This window comes from Mercenaria mercenaria, chromosome 15 (genome assembly GCF_021730395.1).
Source record: "Mercenaria mercenaria strain notata chromosome 15, MADL_Memer_1, whole genome shotgun sequence".
NCBI lineage: Eukaryota > Metazoa > Mollusca > Bivalvia > Venerida > Veneridae > Mercenaria > Mercenaria mercenaria.
The window spans coordinates 44354238-44361156 of NC_069375.1; the positions used below are offsets into that span (position 1 = coordinate 44354238).

At 32.6% G+C, this 6919-nt stretch overlaps 1 long non-coding RNA gene across 1 annotated transcript; it reads right to left on the minus strand.

The window, feature by feature from the left end:
* Positions 1 to 693: 693 nt before the first annotated feature.
* LOC123561560 (uncharacterized) lies at positions 694 to 5356 on the minus strand. Its single transcript, XR_006688447.2, has 3 exons — positions 4991 to 5356; positions 3976 to 4082; positions 694 to 1404 (listed from the first exon to the last, which is right to left on the minus strand). It is a non-coding gene; the product is annotated as an uncharacterized LOC123561560 (long non-coding RNA).
* Between the last annotated feature and the right edge of the window lie 1563 nt (positions 5357 to 6919).

Here is a 6919-nt window from a genome sequence, read left to right on the forward strand (position 1 = left end):
TCACATTATACTGACACCGGGCTGACCAGTCCTAGCACTATCCCCTTAATGCCGAGCGCTAAGCGAGGAAGCTACTAGCACCATTTTTACGTCTTTGATATGACGCGGCCGTGGATCGAAACCACGACCTCCCGCCCTCAAAGCGGACGCTCTACAACTAGGCTACCGAGGCGGCCACAGGGGAATGATTTTAGACATAATGTTTCATTAAATCGTCACAGAGAACATACAGTTCATCCGGAGATCGAACTCAAAACCCCGCGATCCGTAGATTTGTGCTCTCCCTAATGAGCTAAGTAAGCGGGAATAGCTAATTCTAAAAGCATATTACAGATAGTATCTTACTCGATAGAATTATTACTTAAAACTGACGTATTAATGTTCCCTTTAAAACCTTAAGCAAAAATAATTTTTTAAAAAGATGGCCTTGTCCTAGTGTTGGCAGAACGAACTTGTGGGCCGACGTTTTTCTGACTACGCAACTAACAACAACACTGAAAATATGTTATCAAACATGTACATCATGCTGGAAAGCAAAATTTAATAAGATATAAATGAACTTATCCAGAAATAATTTTGTTTGAAAGACAAATATTTTTCCTGTTCTATCCAACAAAATGGCACACAAAAGGCTACGACTAGATCCTCAGAATGTCTCAATAATAAAACTGAAGGCCCATAAACACTCATTGCTTCAAAGAAAAAGAAGTATAATATACTTCAGTGCCACACCTCTATTATTTTATATCAGTAAACACTCTGGTACTGTCATACAATCCTGTCAAAAAATCTGCATATAACCATAACCAGTCAAGTATGTCCTGAGACCTAAATAAAAGATATATTGAAAAATAACTATACATTCACCCAACACACTTCCTCCTCATGTTATACTTAATGAGAAAATTCTGACTCTAAGCAAACACAAAAACTGCATGCATCACTTGGGTCACATGTGATCATCTGTTTGAAATATTAATAATGTCATGTTACAGCACCCTTGGTCATAATATTGACTAAAATATCGATTCATTTGTATAAACTTCTGTTAATATATTACCGAACAATATTGGAACCTTTGATAATCATCCGTCAATTTATCAAACTTGCTGCAATTTTATTTCTGGACAGCTTTGGAAGCTTTTCATTCTGCTTAAATTTTATAGAAGCATGTTAAATAATAAATTTGTTTTTCTTTGTCAGTTATTTCAGTAATTCACAACTGAAGATAATGCTATTGAAAGAGTATAAATTATACAGCTTCAATAAACATTAATTTAATCCATTATAATTTTAAAGTAAACAAATACCATAGCAACAAATGTGTTGTTTTCATACTCATCCTAAATCCAGGCCTCTCATGTAATTTCATGCATCATGTTACAGTGTCTTGTGCCAACAGTACTGAAAGTATTAATTTAAAAGAGAAATGCATTTTCTTATTCAAATCACCACAACAGAGTCAGTGTTGAGGGAACATGTATAGAACTACTTCTGTACTGAGTGCATTAAGTTTTCTTTAAATATATTCTATTTATATATACACTATAATGCATAAATGCTGCAGCAGGGATCTGTTTTCATACACCACCCATCACAAAAGCACTGCTTTTCCTATTATCAATACATTTACTCATTTTTGGAGATTACTGAAAGTGACATTAGCATAAAATAGGCAGTAAATGAATACTTACTGATAATAGAGATTACGCACTTTTATCACTTTCGACCTTAATGGTCTTTCTAGTAGACCTATAGATTTTTTATCGGTTTCTGACCACAGGGCCATAGATACAAGCTGCTATTACTATTAAGAAACAAAACTTTAAAAAATGATACGACCTCAAATAAGGAGGTGCTTACCAAGAAAATTAAGTTTTCTCTTGAGAAATAACTTAATATCTTACACCCAAATAAATTACTTAAGCATCCTACTTACACTTCAAGAACAAATAGGGTACAAGTAGGACTAAAATGCTTAAAAAAAAAGATTTTCGGTGATAAAGTTGGAATTTCCTACATTTCGCACACTATTACACTATTAATTTTACTGTTGGACAATGTATGGTTTGGTTTTTCTTTTTCTTCAATGTTTGACAGACAGAAAGCTGAAAATGTAATGTTTCTTTTCGTTATTAATTTAATTACATAAAATATTAAGCAACATACCTGACAATTGTATACAAGACCCTCGAAAGTACTTAGACAAAGTACTAAACATCAATTAAATATAAAAATCCAAATAGTATAGATGTGTTAAATATAATTAGATAATTAGATAATGTTCAGTGTTTTTGTATTTTGCAGAATGTAGTATGATACTTTTAGCTAAACATTAACACTTGTTTTCTATCTTCTTGCAAAACTCTGGAAACTGTAAAATGTGCTAGAAAAGAAAATATTGAAATCAATGGACCAACATTTGATTTATTTTCAAAAGAACCTTTGTACTAGATGTGTAAGTTACGATGTAAGTTTTCATCTTGACACATAACTCAATGATTATTGTACACCTGAGAAAAAAGTTAATAAGTTAGAATGATAATAGTTTAACATAATAGGGATAACTGAAGCTGAAACCAAACAGGAGTAAACATTTCACTAACTAAAATCTTAATGTTTATACAAGAAGTTTTGAGGGTAACTGTAGAATATTTTTAACCCCATCACCATAATCATATTAGCATGGCAAAGATAAGTAGCTGTGTTAGAAAAGCAAATGAGCTTTTACACAGTTTAAGAGTTTGACAATCGACTAAAAAAAAGCTTAGACTAAAACAATAGCTAATGTAAGGAAGCACATGCTTGGATATATATAAATTATAATCAAGTATTTAACATTTTCAGATGTTAATATATCACAAAAATCATCTAAGTATCAAGTATCCAGGCAAGGCAACTTCTGTTCTCTACATTATGCTTTCATACAGTATTTACTTCCTACTACATTTCCCGTCTGAGAACACCCTGCAGTTGACTTGCTATTCTTGCTTTCAGTATCATTCCTTTTAATCTCTAAGTCAGCAGTGTACAGGAGCTTCCTTCATTTTAGAGTTCAATATTAGGTAAAGTATTTACCGTTCTGCTATGATAATGCTGAACACTGGGCAAAGGTACCTTACATCTTTTATGAACACTTTTAAGTTAACGATGAAAAAGAAGGGGTAATATGGCTGTTTTGAAAACAGGTAGAGCAAAGAAGGGCTCAAATAATAGAAAAAAGGAGGAAAAGTACGACCCAGTAAAAAGCTCGATAGCTGTTAAACATCTTAACAGTGCCATTTGTAGGTCATTTGCACAGACTTTTAGACCATAAAAACCTATACATTTTATTTTAGAATACATTTTACAATCAAGGGTGTCTGTTAAACTTCTCTTGTATGAAAACAGTGCTGTCAAGGCTAAAATATCTTACGGAACCCATTAAACGCTGTTATACCAAAAATTATAAACAATTCAAGGGAGACAATTCAATTATAACATTTGCTTCTATTTCAATTATGACGATTCCTTCGTTCATCTTTTTTTCTGACAAACTGACTATAAACAGCACTAAAATAAATTATAAAACATGAACATCATGCTGAAAAGCAAATTAGATATGAATGAAATAATAAAACTTCAATGTACATGTATTTCAGATACTATTATTTTAAGGTAAACAATCACCAAAGCAACACATGTGTAATTTCTACCCACATCCAAATTCGAAGACTCTTGTTCCATTTCATGTATATTATGTCACAGCGTTTTAACAACCAGACAGAAGACGTCAGAGTGATTTGCAAATGTCACCCTGCAGCAGTGGATATTGTATTTTGCATCTCTAAGCATGGCAACTATGGAGTTCTCTCAGCTAAGGCATCATTGGGAATAATTCAACTTATATCAACACAGGCTCATTAGCACTAAGCAGTGTAGACAGGTTTCCTTCATTTTAGACATTTTAAAAAATCACAACGGTAAAGTATTTACCATTCTGTCATGATAATGCTGAACACGCGGCCAAGACACAAAACATCTTTTAAGAATTGTATTCATCCATGAAAACACACACATGGACTTCTGACATTTACATGAAACTGAAAATAAAGCTTGTAAAAGTGGTTTTAAGAACAAAAAAGTACTTCTTTATTTTGATATAATAACACTTTTAAGTTAACAATGAAAACGCAGGGATAATTTGGCTGTTTTGAAAACAAGTAGGGCAAAGAAGGGCTAAATGTAAAAAAAAAAATAGAAAAAAGTACGAAATGTAGTTCCCAGTAAAAAGTCCGATAACTTAAATTTCTCAAGAGTGCCATTTTAAGTCATTTTCACAAAGTTTTAGACCATAATTTCTTATATATATATTATTTTAGAATACATTTTACAATCAAGGAAATACCCTGGTATGAAAACAGTTCTATGAAGCCTAAAATATCTAAGGAACAAGTTAAACGCTGAAAAACAAAAATTATAGACAATACAAGAGAGATCATTCAATTCTAACATTGCTTCTACTAGTATTTCAATTCTGACGATTCCTTCGTTCATTTTTTTCTTACAAACAGATTATAAACAACACTAAAATAAATTATAGAACATGACCATCATGCTGAAAAGCAAATTAGATATGAATGAAATTATAAACTTTCATTCTACACGGATTTCACCTTCTATAGCTTTTGAGTAAACACTCACCAAAGCAAAACATGTGTAATTTTTACTAACATCCAATTTCAAAGACACTTGTTCCATTTCATGTATAAAATGTCACAGCGTCTTAACAATCAGACCGAAGATGTCAAAGTGATTTGCAAATCACATCCTCTATTAGGTATTGTATTTTGCATCTTTAAGCATGGCAACTATGGAGTTCCCGTAGCTAAGGCATGATTTGGAATAATTCATGTTCTATAACACAGACTCATTAGCACTAAGAAGTGTACCGAAGCTTCCTCCATTTTAGAGAATCTAAACGGATTTCAATATTATGTAAAGTATTTACCATTCTGCGATGACCATGCTGAACACTTGGCAAAGGCACCATGAATCTTTTAAAAATCGTCTTCACCCGTGAAAAAAACACACATGGACATCTGACATCTGACATGGAACTGAAACTACCCTGGTATGCAAACATTGCTTTCAAACCTAAAATATCTTTCGAAACCAGTAAAACGCTGAAATATTAAAATGATAAACAATTAAAGGGAGACCATTCAATTATAACATTTGCTACTATGTCAATTTTGACGATTCCATCGTTCATTTCTTTATCACAAACTGAATATACACAGCACTGAAATAAATTATAGAACATGTCATCATGCTGAAAAGCAAATTAGATATGAATGAAATTATATAACTTCAATGTAAATGGATTTCACATAATATAACTTTGACGTTAACATTCACTAAACCATCACATGTGAAATTTCTACTCACATTCAAATTCGAAGACTCTTGTTCCATTTCATGTATAGTATGTCACAGCGTTTTAACAACCAGACAAAGGACGTCAGAGTGATTTGCAAATGTCATCCTGCAGTGGGTATTGTATTTTGTATCTTTAAGCATGGCAACTATGGAGTTCCCTCAGCTAAGGCATCATTAGGAACAATTTATGTTATATAACTCATACTCATTAGTACTAAGCCGTGTACAGAAGCTTCCTTCGTTTTAGAGAATCCAAACGGATCTCAATAATATGTTAAGTTTTTACCATTCTGCCATGACCATGCTGAACTCTTGGCAAGGTACAGTACATCTTTTAAGAATCGTCTTTACCCGTGAAAACACACACCTGGACTTCTGACATTTACATGGAACTGAAAATAAAGCTTGTAAAAGAGGGTTTAAGAAAAAAGTATTTTTCGTAATACATGTAATAACACTTTTAACTTAACAATGAAAAAGTATGGATGATATGGCTCTTTTGAAAACAGGTAGGGCAAAGTAGGGATAACTGAAAGAAAATAGAAAAAAGTACCAAAGGAGATAGGGTCTAGTAAAAAGCCCGATAATCATGATAACTGTTAAACATCTCAAGAGTGCAATATTTAGGTCATTTACACTAAGTTTTAGACCATAAAAGCTTATAAATACTATATCAGAATACATTTTACAATCAAGAATGCCTGTCAAGCTACCCTGGTATGAAAACATTGCTGTCAAGCCTAAAATATCTTACGGAACCAATTAAACGCTGAAATACCAAAATTATAAACAATTATAGGGAGACATTTCAGCTCTTACATTTGCTACTACATGTATGTCAATTCTGACGATTCCTTCGTTCATTTTTTTCTGATAAACTGACTATACTCAGCACTGAAATAAATTATAGAACATGTCATCATGCCGAAAAGCAAATTAGATATGAATGAAATTATATAACTTCAATGTAAATGGATTTCACCTAATATAACTTTGACGTTAACATTCACTAAACCATCACATGTGTAATTTCTACTCACATCCAAATTTAAAAACCTTTGTTCCATTTCGTGTGTAGTATGTCACAGCGTCTTAACAACCAGACAGAAGACGTTAAAGTGATTTGTCATCGTCATCCTGCAGTGGGTATTGTATTTTGTATCTTTAAGCACTGCAAAGTTCAGGCATCATTGGGAAGAATTCAAGTTAATAACAAAGCCTCATTAGCACTAATCAGTGTGAAGAAACTTCCTTCGTTTTAGAGAATGAAAACGGTAAAGTATTTACCATTCTGTCATGATAATGGCGAACACGTGGCAAACACACCAAACATTTTTACAGAATCGTCTTCATCCATGAAAACACACACCTGGACTTCTGACAGTTACATGGAACTTAAAATAAAGCTTTTAAAAGTGGGTTGAAGAACGAAAAAAGTAGTTCTTCATTTTCCTATAATAACAATGAAAAAGTGGGGATAATGTGCCTGTTTTGAAAA